We start from the raw sequence: 12,687 nt of genomic DNA, 5'->3' as shown, positions 1-12,687 counted from the left end.
CTCTTTACATGTGAATGTCTCATTTAGCATTAGCTCCTCATGCTTAACCCAATTTTGGACCTCTTTGATGATTCATGATAAGTGGGATAAGGAGTTATTATCTTGGTGGGCCTGTGACTTCTCAAGGTAGCCCTTGCCTTATTGCCGCCCTCCTTTGGAGGTACCAATGGTTTTAGCGGTAATGAGCATGCGGAAAGACTTTGGGGACCATAGGTAAATCTTTACAATTGTCCACTGAGCAATGTTAACCCTTACCCTCTAGCTTGAATCATGAAGGAGATGAAAGGCAAGAGGCTATGTGAAAATTGAGGTTTCATGCAAAGAGAGGGAAGTGCAGTTTTTGTGGTCCAATACCCAATTTTCAACCGATAATTACTCATCACTCGGGTGTTGGTTTCTTAAATTGATCATATGGCTAGGAAGCTCTTTATATGCTCTTTTCACTCATGTAACTAATTTATTAATCCCTTACTTCATTGATGATCAGAATTTCTCCCAAATTTGCTAACTTTTAGGCGAATTTTGGCAGTTTTATAGTCTTATAGTACAATGCTCATAACTTTTCGCTCGGTTGTCCGTTTTTGAAAGTTTTTATATGGGCACGAAGATCTCTTCAAGCTCTACGCACCTATGTAATCCTCTTTTGCACAGGCTATATGGATTTAAAATTGTAATTCTCTGTGTATCTCTGTTTTTTTTAAAGACTTTTGGCCATTCTTTCTTCTTAATAATGATTAATTCCTCTTAATCTCTTATCAAAAAGCCAATCCCATGTGTCTTATCCTCTTGTAAGTGATTGCTATATTCATTTGCTTTAATATGTTTCGACCAAATCGTCCAATTCGAACGGATGAACCTTACCAATATTCCCCGTATGTTTCTGTTCACATAATCCTGAGTCGAAAGATTTTCTTCCAACAAAGAATCGCCCTCTTGTTTGGAGCTGCAAGACTGGCAGAAATTCTTGCTTCTCCGTAGCCTTTCATATTCCCTTCCATGAATTATGATCTCACCTTTGATGTGTATATCTTTATCTTAACCTAGGGAGAGAAAGGGAGGTGAGGAGGCTGTGAGGTTTCATACAAGTGTGTTTCATACAAGTGTGTTTTGATTCTAAGAAGTGACCGAAGTCCAAACCCCAACTTCGTGTCACACTGCCCTTGGTGGGGGTGGTTGTGGTCCTAAAACTGGTGGAAGTAATGGCACATTGGGTGCACTGTGCATGTCATTTGATAGGAGTTGTTACATGGGATGATCAACCATTTCTTGATTTGTTATAGGACTTAGTGCTAGTGTTTGTGGTGGTGCTGGTAACAAGGGTAGTTGTGGTCTCGTTGTGTTTGCAACAATAGCCTATAGAGGCGTGTTTAGCGATCTCGGGCTTTGTGACCATAGCACCCATAAAAGCTACAGTTACCATTGTACCGAGCTCTTAAAATTGGACATTTGCTGGTGTGGTACGTCCTTAATGGCAAATGAAACACTAATGTAGCTCTCTCCTTGGGTACATGTGCACATTGTCTGAAGCTTTTCTAGCCTTCATTTCCTCTTGGAGAGCTTTTGAGAAGTCAGTCCAAGTCATTTCCGCTAAGGTATTACATTTGCATCGCCAAGGGCATTATTGTAATGGGGGACGTAAGCATAATCATTAAGAAATGTTGGAGAAGATGGCCAAGCTGTGTCTAGAAGCCTGGAATATCATTGTCAAGATAGCTGACGAGATTATCACCAAACCTATTGGGTTGTTTTACGAGATTTAAATATCAAGGATATCAAGGTTCTTAACCATCGAGTTAAACATACCTTCATTGTTGTGGAATTTTCCAAACAATCCGAATCGTATGAAATCATCATAGGATGCCCCTTCATGAGAGAGGCAAAGATGGTACATGACTAGTCTAAGAACCATGTTTCCTTCCAATTTGATGATTCCATCATCAGGGTTGATCTTGTGACTGGCCTTGTACATCTTATGGGTAGTGGAGGACTTTTTGAAAATCATTTAGACACCACCACTCATTCAGCCCCGTTGCAATACTACTATACTTCTTGTTGCAAAGAAGAGACCGATGTAGGGAAAGAACCACTCTATAAGGATGCTGACAAACAAGCTATTAAACCTAAAGATGATCTAAGCTGATGGCTACAATTGATAGTTGGGGAACCAAAGGATCTACATGGGTTATACTCCGATAGTGAGGACCTCCCCAAGGTTGTGCCATTATGAATTGTTTATGCTCTGCTGTCTGAGATGCTGAGGGGAATGGTTATAGTGAACTTGAGTCCACATGGGATGACTCTGACACAAGCACCAATGGTGATGAGGAGTCTAAAATAGAGACCATAAGTACACCAACTTCTCAGTTACTGCTACGAGCAAAATAAAGTTGACAACATCAAGAGAAATGGTGGGAAGTGAAATAGAAACTCCAAGGAGTAGCTCTGAATCTAATATCGAGTCCTAATCTGAAGGAAAGGGATGAAGTTCTTCAAAACACCAAGAAGTATCTCTGCAATGGCAGAGACATAAACGCTATGTAGCTAATCATCATAGAAGGCTGCAAGAGAGGAAAACTATTGCCCAATGGCTACAATATGTTGGTTCATTCGATGCACATCGTAAGTTTATTGATAACTGGGGAGAGGAATTACAAAAAGTTATGTATTGCAACCCTCCTCCCCCAGAGTGAATTGATGGCCAAAATTGATGTCACCAATGAACCAATACTCTAAATCAAGAAGCTGAACTCATTGTTCTCCTCAAGGAATATAAGGATTTCTTCACATGGAATTACCATGTGAAGGGAGTACTTGTGCTGCGATTGTGCAGCAGCACACAATCCCCATGGTACCAAATGGTAAACCTATCCATAATGACCTTATCCAATGAATCCAAAGTATGCTAAAGAAGAGATAGACAAGCTCATCTATGAGATTGAAAATTTATATTGGGTGTCACTCATCGTGTGGTTGTGCCTAAAAAGAATGGAAAATTACAAGTATGTGTTTATCTCAAAAAGTTCAATGCAGTAATAAGACGAGATCATTACCCTTGTCGTATGCAGAACATGTACTCAAATGAGTGGCTGGCAATGAAGCATACAACTTCTAAGATGGGTATTTAGGATATAATCAAATTTTCATTGCTTTAGAGGATCAAGCTAAAACTGCTTTTGTTACAGAACACGCAGTTTATGCTCATAGAGTTATGCCATTTGGCTTGATAAATGCACCAACCATATGCCAAAGGCTTATAAACACTACCTTTAAAGATTATTTAAGGAAGTTTCTTGATAAATGCACCAGCCATATTCCTAAGGCTTATGAACACTTAAGGAAGTTTCTTGAAGATTTCTTAGATCATTTGTGCATTCATTCTTCATAGAAGGAACATTTATCCTGCTTATGAAAGGTATTTGAACAATGCAGACTTCATCGCCTATCTCTAAACCCATTCAAATGCCAATTCTGGGCTAAAAACAAAGTCATCCTTAGGATATACAGTTTCTAAAAATGGGATTTACATAGATGAGAGTAAAATCAAAATGATCTTAGAATTACCCCCACCAACAAACTACAAGGGAGTCCAATGGTTTATGGGACATGTAGGCTACTACATGCAATTAATCCTCTTCTATAACAACATTGTATGTCCCTTGTACAAGCTTCTCATCATATTTGAGTGGATAGAAGAATGCCAACAAGCCTATGATACGTTAAAGCAAGATTTGGCTACTACTCCTACATTACTAGTGCCAAAATGGGATATTATCTTCCATGTGCATATTAATGCTTCTAACTTTGCAATGGGATGCGTTCTAGCCCAGCTAGGTGAACATAAACTAGACTACCCTGTATGTTTTGCTAGTCGCCAATTGTGTGAGGGGCTGAGATAAATTATACCACCATGGAGCATGAAGGTTTAGGAATGGTATATGCCATGAAGAAATTTTAACATTAGCTAATAAATTTGTTTTTTATGTGAATCATCAAGCCTCGCTAAGGGTGGTGGTGGTTGATTCTTCTTGAATTATATTTCATAGTGGTGGTAAGACCTAGCAAGAAACATGTCATGGTTGATCATCTATCTTGTGCACCTAATGGTGAAGCACCAATTGGAATAGATGATGATCTACATGACACTACATTGTTTAAAGTTGTGGCTATTCTAGAGTGGAGTGAGAAAATCATAAACTTTCTAGCTAATGGTTTTCTAGAGGTAAAGAAGCTAAGGAAAGATCTAGCAAGGAAGTTGCTTAAAGAAGCAGAACCTTATTGATTGCTAGAAATCTTTATAGAAGAGGTAAGGATGACATATTGAGATGCTACCCCAAGGAGGATGAATACTTATACATCATTGAGTAAACAAACCAAGGGGTAGCTGGTGGGCACTTTTCAACATATATTATTGCAATTATAATACTTCTATCAGGATATTGGTGGCCCTCCCTCTTCAAAGATTATGCACTATTTGTCAAATGATGTGACGAGTGCCAAACGATGTGCTAAACCACAAAAAAGTACATGATGTCCTTGCACCCTATTATTGTTCTAGAACCCTTTATGAAATGGGACATTGATTTTGTTGGACTCATTAGTTCGGCTACATGTAGCACTCAAACAAGGTACATTTTAATAGCTACAGATTATGTCACAAAATGGTATGAAGTAAGAGCTTAAAGAAAAGTGGACGTTGTGTCTACAACTAAGCTTCTTTATGAGCATATCATTACCCGCTTTGGTTCTCCTTTTGAGCTAGTGAGTGACCAAGGGAAACATTTTATAAATGATGTAATCCAATATCTCACCATAACGTTCATGATCTCACACCGCAAGTCTGCTCCATACTACCTGTAAGCAAATGGTCAAGCTGAGAGCACCAACAAATTGCTCACTTTCATATAAACAAAAACTATTAAAACTTGATGCAATGATTAGGAATTCAAGCTCACAATAGCTCTATGGGCTTACCAAACTTCTTAAAAAGTTGCAATTCATTGCACACAATTTAAGATGGTATATGGGATTAAGGTAGTCATGCCCTACAAATTCATGATACCAACTTAAGGGTGGCAGTGGTGGCTAAAAGACTCAAGGGTAACATGTTAGTCAACCAGCCGTTCATTCTTGAACAAAAGAAGAAAGATAAATTGCTGTGCAAAAACATGTTGATAGAAAATGATTGAATAAAAAAGTGGTTTGATAATAATCTCAAGGATAAGGAAATCAATCAAGGAGAACTTGTACTAATGTATGGAGTCCGCGAAACAAAAAAAAGAAACTAAAGTATACCGAAAAGGACCATTTTGAGTTTGCAAAATAACATCTCAAGGCACTGGGGTTGAAACCATAGGCTTCCTTAATGGAAGTAAATTCAAAAAGTATTATGGTCCTCTTTTCGAGGAAGCCTTGCAAGTTGCACATGATTAAAAGGCAGCCAAGGAAAAGGTAGAATTAAAGAAAGCTCAAGCTCGATATCTCACTCTTATCAAGAGTCCCACAAGAAGGAGGAAGCTTCAGCATCCAAACCAAATCTAAAGAACTTCAGCATCCGAACCAAATCTAAAGAACTTCATCGTCCCCATTGTTCAAGGAACTCTTGATTCTTTTACCTCCACATGGAAAACACCTCCATGTTGTTAGAAGGACAAACAAATACGATGGGCTAAAAAGTAGCAGCCCAAATCTACCTTGAAATGGGTTCCCAAGATTTCTCCATCTGTACCACCTCAACCAACCAAGAAAAAAGGCCTCAACATAATAATCGGTGTAGGAAGTCCAAACTACAAGTTACCCCAAAATGGATACATAAATGCTTATTGAAATCTCAAGGCTACTACGAGGGTAACCATTGTATTTGGATCCCAAAACATAAATGTATACTACTAGCCTCACTGCCACTTACAAATTACCAAGTCTCCTCAATGATGGAAAAAAACTTCAATAGCTTAAATTCAAACCAAGGGAAGACTATTGTAGTAGGAGAACCTTCACCACCAACACCCAAACAAGTCTAGATCCCAAAGAGAAACCCTATCATGCAAGAGTGATGGGGAAGCTTCTAAATCACAAAATGTTACAAAACCATTGTTGGTTATCCAAGGCCAAACCATATTAGTTTCCCTAGAGCGACTCACTAAGCAAATATAAATTGTCTTGCTCAAGTGTTAACTTCATTGTGCTCAACTGTCGCAACTGTTAACTTCATTGCTCAACTGTAAGGGAGAACCTATAAGCTCTATCTAGTCTTATGAAAGCCCCATATCACCATTAATGTTGGAGATCGATATGCCGTAACAAGTAACAAAGGGTGATCCTAGCCAACAAACACTGATGGAGCAAAGTTGGAAAGGATGGTTATATAAAACCTACAATACCTTCTGTAAAGTCAAGGTATGACAGGAAGCAAGAAGGGGGATTTATGCTAATATCATCACTTTTACCCCCACATTTTGCTCCTTGACAAATTTCATGTCCATATCAGGGAGCCTATTGGAAAAAGCTTACACATGACAATATCACTTGCACCAACATGTACAACAATATAGCACCTATACACACAAGATAAATATCCAAATAATATTAAACAATAAAAAAGATGATGAGAAAAAGCAGATACGACAATAAGAGAATGAAAGTACGATTCGGATGAGCATGGACTTTTCGTGGACTAAAATGAGTGACCCTACCCTAGACCCGGATTGTTTGGGTTGTTACTGTTAAGAGCAGTAAATTATTCCTCCTTTCCAAACCCACATTAAAAAAACTCACAAAAACTCTGGATTGTTACTATTATGCAACTCACAAAAAACTAGGCATCATGAGATGAAATTGACCCCATTGTTTGTCCGGATGGCAGACCAGTGCCAAAGAGAAATCTCATGTCATGATCCATGGTGTACATATTAAAATCGTGCACATTGTTCTTTCTCGATAGTTTTCATAGTTTTGAAGATGGAGGAGATTTTTGAATCATACCTTATGCTACATGAAGACCATGGATGTGGCAAGCATAATTGGGCTATTAGAAATCAAAAGAGAAAAGTCTGGGTTATAGTAGAATCTAGAGATACAATCCACCCTGCTTGTGTTGAAGGATTGAATTTTCTAGATGGGGTAGATGTATATGAGGAGGAGATCCTAAAATATCTAGTATCATTACTTGAGGAAGGCGTGTTGACCAAACAATATCTCAATACAGCCCTATAGATGGCTCCCATTCATCATGGGAACTCTAATCTCATTTACTGGATCAAGTGGGCATGACCGATGATATAAAAGTTGTGGTGGGGCAGCTAACGAATACCATGAGAGAGAAATGTGGCACACCTACATAGTCAAAAAGGATGAGCTAGAAGATATAAATCTAGGAGATGAGAAGGATCCAAATATAGTTTGGGTTAGTATAAAGCTAGAATTAAAATTCAAGACAAAGCTATAACATGGATGTCTTTACATGGAGTTATAAACATGAAGGGGGTGTATTCTCAGTTTTATCAGCATCATGTAGTTCTAATAGGATGAAAATGCTACTAGATGAATCTAAGTTGTGTCAAACATGTGAAGGAAGAAATTCATGAGTTATTAAAGGTCTACATAATAGACAAGGTGACCTACTATTGTCACCCATAGTAATAGTACTAAAAAATAATGAAAAGCTAAGAGTCTGTGTGGACTATAGAAAGATAAATGTAACAACTAAGATAGATACATTCTAGTAGTACAATGTGACATGTTCTCACCTATAGTAATAGTGCCAAAAAATATTAGTACCAAAAAAGAATGCAATGATGTCAGTATGTGTGGACCACAAAAATATGAATGTAGCAACTAAGATAAATACATTCCCATTTACAAACTCTTTGCTAGATGATATAGGCGGGCCATGAAATATGTATTCCTTTTTGGATGGATTTAGTGGGTATAATCAAGATAAATACATTCCCATTTCCATTTACAAACTCTCTGATAGATGCTATAGGGGGGCCATACCCTTGGCCTCCTTGCCTCTTAGGTAGAAGCAATGGTTGTACATATGAAGATAGAAGACCCTTGTTAGAGTCCACCGAAGTGCATAAACGACCTGACCTCAAACATGCCTTAAGAGGAGGAGCTGTGCCACAGTCCACAACTCAAGGAAAACACCACCAAGATGACAAAACAACTCCAAATACCCTACAATGAAAGTAATTCTATGCTCCAAACCACAACGGATCTCCACACCCCTAATATCCCTAGCACGAGATACATCTGGATAATAATGGTATGCCACCAAATCCATAGGATGCATATGAAGTGCCTCAAAAAGATGTGGCTATAGACATGTCCCCATCATCCATTGTGGCCACACCTCAGGTGTAGAAATAGGTGTGCCATCACATGGTCTTCACCCTTAATAAGCCAAGGTTTGGTCTTAGGCAAAGCTGTAAAAAAATATCGCCTGCCATAGCCCTTACTTTCTTGATGATTGAGGCAGATCAAATGCATGCACTTGTACAAAAAAATCCCATAGAAATGTGTTGAGAAAATGATATACATTTAGTTTGCAAGAGAGAGAAGCTCTTCTAGATCTAAAGAGAGTTGTGGCACAACACGTAAGAAGGAGAAATACACAGTTCAAGACATGGGAAGAGTGTTGTGAGTTGCAGGGTGTCACCTACAATAAGGCATTCGGTAGGGTCACGAATCTCCAGCTTCCTATGTGTCGAGAGACGGAGAAGACTATATTGATGCATGCAACTCCTTACCTTCTTACCTTGCTAGTATATAAACCCAAAAAATGGTCAAATCTAAGACAATGTTACAAGTTTGCATTCAACATAGAGAACCAATCAGCAATGGCAACACCACATCTATCCGAAAGCTCCCACTCTCATAGTAACCATATAGGGAGAGTGATGTATGACAACAATCCAATGCCATATCTCTAGATCTTATATACAGAAGTACAGATCCACCCAACCAATAGTTTTGCCTACCACATAAGGCAAAAAAATATATCAAGGTTTTATTGTATTTACAAACTGCACTTCACCCCAAAACCCACAGGGAGGAAAATCGAGCTTAACACGTGAAAAATATCGAATGTATTTCTTCGATAAAGTCAAAGGGCATGTGGAAACAAGGGTAATGAATTGATTGGAGGTGACCAAGACTACCAAATACATAGCTATTATAGAGAGCCTCCTACACATCGCTCAAACTACTATAAATGCTTGAATTGGATTAGTAATGGCTTTGCAATATGGTGTGTGCATCTCTTTTGCTGTGATTAGTGCTCAGCTTGCAGCTTCTTGTAGATCTTGCAGCATGTTGTTCTCTTTCATTACAAATATGGTGCAGCGGGCGGATGTAGTTTGAAGAGAGAGATTTTCCCTTATAGAAAGCCACCAGCCAACATCTCTCCTCGTAGGGAAAGGTTTTTTATCAATCAAAAGCTCATAGTGTAAATGGGCTTGTAGCACAACAAGGTGTGGTGCATGCATGCTTTGAAGGTGCCGCCCTTTTACTATAAGGTCTACTACAATAAGCGATGTTGTGCTAGTTGTGTCAGAAGTTTCCGTGAGAGATCTCAGCCTACCCTTGTTGGGTGCACTGTTGGATAGGCTCAACTACTTTTGTAATCCAAGTCAAAGACAAGTTCTATGTGCCCAGTTGCACTACCTGGCTAGTGTGGGACCTTATGAGTGCAAAAATGGGTCAAATGGGGCTCATGCTTAAATGCTACTACCACCTGATTGCTGAGCTCGAAGCAAGCAGCATAGAGAGTCGTGTGTGGCACTAAACCGAACACACTATCCCTCCTCTCTCTCCTTCTCTCTCTCCCACACTGAAAGCTCATTCAAGAGTAACTTCTCCCACCAACAACTTCATCTCATAAATCAAGAACATGGCCATTAATCCTTCAAACACATGAAAAAAAATGACCATAAACAGATGATGATGACCGGCGCAACCTGTTTCAGGGCTTTTTTTTTCATGTGTTTGAAGGATTAATGGTGCAAACACATGACCATCAGTAAAGGTATTAAGAAACCATAATCATGACCATCAATCATGGCAAAAAAAAGGCCTCACTCCATTTTTGAAGCCAGGATCTTAAGATCATGGGTAGGTCAACTCGACCCAAACACATGAGAAAAAATGCCCAAAAATAGGCCGCGTCGGTGGCCGACCTGTTTTGGGGCTTTTTTTTTTCAATGTAAGAATCAATCTTGACCAAAAAACACATTAATCAAGCAAACAAATGAAAAAATGCCCAGAAATAGGCCACACCGATGCGGCCTATTTTTGGGCCTTTTTTCTCAATGTAAGAATCAATATTTACCAGAAAACACATTAATCAAGCATGCTGAGTTTGGTAATGTTGAAGGTGTGGAATTCTATGTTCTCAAGTGCATTCCAGAAAAAGAAATGGCAGAAGTGAATCATGTTGATGCATGGGGAAATGAAATTGGTAAGGGGTCTTATTTTGTTAAGGGACACTACTATGAGCAGACCAGTAGCTATTGCTACAGGATTCCAAGAAAAAATGCTCTGAGGTCATGGTACTCTCGCATCTTGTACGTCATATTAAGATAGCTATGGAGCCCATTGTAGGAAAGCCTAGAAACCAATGTACACCATTGGTTTGGACGTGTACAAGGCAATCTACAATAGTATGCCATATGAATTTTAAGAATGGGCTCAACTCATATGGGCACTAGCAATGTGTGTCTGGATGACGCCTTCCTTGTATGTGTGTTGTAGGCATGCAACAGAACCGGATACCTTGAAGGGCTGAAATGTTTCATATCAAAAAAGGGACTGAAACGTGTTTCACAGTTATGGTTATGGGAGCTGTGCAAGCATGGAAGATACCCAAGCAGTATTTGATGTAAGGCAGGAGAGAGCGGGATGTTGTGTCGTGGAGTGCTTTGATAGTAGTCACTCTCAAATAGGGGAATATGGTCTATTAACTGTTAAACTGGTAGCAATGTCAGCAATGGTAATTAGCAATGTTAACCATTAATACCAATAACTATTAGGCATTAATTAGAATTGTTAACCCCATTAATGCTAATAACTGGCACAAACCAATGGATGATAATGACAAAGCATGGCCCCATGATTGTATTATAAGTTATTTGAAAGTATTACATCAATATCAGGCCAAGATATCCATGGTGGCCATATGAGCAGGTTTCCAACTTGTCTATTTAGCAAACAATCTCTGACATACAAAGGAACTCTCGTCGTCCTTCCAGGAATCAAACACATTGCCAATTACAACTTCATGACGATTGGGTGAACGTAGCCATTCCATAAGCAAAGGACCCACATGCCGTAATAAAAAACTTTCATGCTCCAACAACAACATGTTTTCAAACTTGGGCAATACAATAAAGACATCCTTTTTGTTACATGCTACTTTGTAGTAACTGTCATCCATCAGCAATGTGTTTGTTGGGCTGAAATTTGTTTACTTCCACCAAAACATTGATAGGTCTTTTAGGAAGACTGGCTTTCCCCCATCAAAGTGAAAGCTGGCCCTTTTACAATGATTTTGCCCCAAAAAACCACTAATATTTTTGACCAAGTTTGGGAAGCAGATCTTGAAACACGTCACAAAAGGGTCACACAACGTTGAGAACTCCATATGAAAACCTGAAACCATCTACAAGCCCACTGCATAAATAGTTAAGCATCCTTTCGCACAAGAAATGTGGTGCCAAAATCTGGACTGCACTGAGTCCAATCCTTGACTTGCAAATATGCAGTGTGCCAATGTGGAAAAAATTATGTGCCATGAATGATCTTATGCACAAGTACCCCATTCATATCCAAGATAAGTGCACGATGCTCCTGGTCCAGTGGCCTTGGGAGATTCTTCACTGAAGGTGCAGGTAGCATATAAGAGGGCCAATTGGAGGGGGGCAATAGTATTGGAATCTCACTACTATGCCAAATTGTGTATATTTTTTGAATAGCCCTTTCCTCAATCATAAGGGAGTGCCATGGCCCCTTACAAAGTTTCTTTGGCCTCACTTTCCATGGTCCTTTCACAAACAAGGACAATGCCACCAAGGACTCATCTACAAAAAACACAACACATCTATTAAATAATGTTAATCTACATCAATACAAGCGTGCTCGTGAATAAGATAACTTCATCATCACATGATTGAAGCACTATTGTTATCAAGCAAAAGCAAACAGACTGAAAACAATACAGAGCCCACTATGATCAAAACTACCACACAATTAAACATTGAAAAATAAGGTTTTTCATTGCATTGGCCACATTATGTAGCATGAGTACAACAGTTCTACTCATCAACTCTTACACTTTCTAGCCACCTTAGTAACATTAGCGGCCTTACATTTTCTATAATGCATACAAAACATCTTGTCCGATGTAATGTCTCATCAGGGTTGCTTGCCATGTTATTTAAGTCATTAGTGGCTTCACCAATGATCTCACCTACAATGACCTTTCCCTCTGCATTCACAACATCACAAACTACATAGGATCCTTTTCAAGATTGGGCTCTTCTTCCATAGCCTCGAATGCATGTGTTTCCTTCATCTGCACATCCTCTAGGTCCATTTGTATCTTGTCATCATCTTTGGCCTTGCTGGTGCCCTCCTCCTCCTTCATCTGCACACAATCAACTTTACGAGCTGTTTTGCATGAGGACCTCGACT

Source organism: Cibotium barometz, chromosome 17 (genome assembly GCF_041138505.1).
Source record: "Cibotium barometz isolate CiBa-2024 chromosome 17, ASM4113850v1, whole genome shotgun sequence".
NCBI lineage: Eukaryota > Viridiplantae > Streptophyta > Polypodiopsida > Cyatheales > Cibotiaceae > Cibotium > Cibotium barometz.
Note: the sequence above shows the minus strand (reverse complement) of the source record.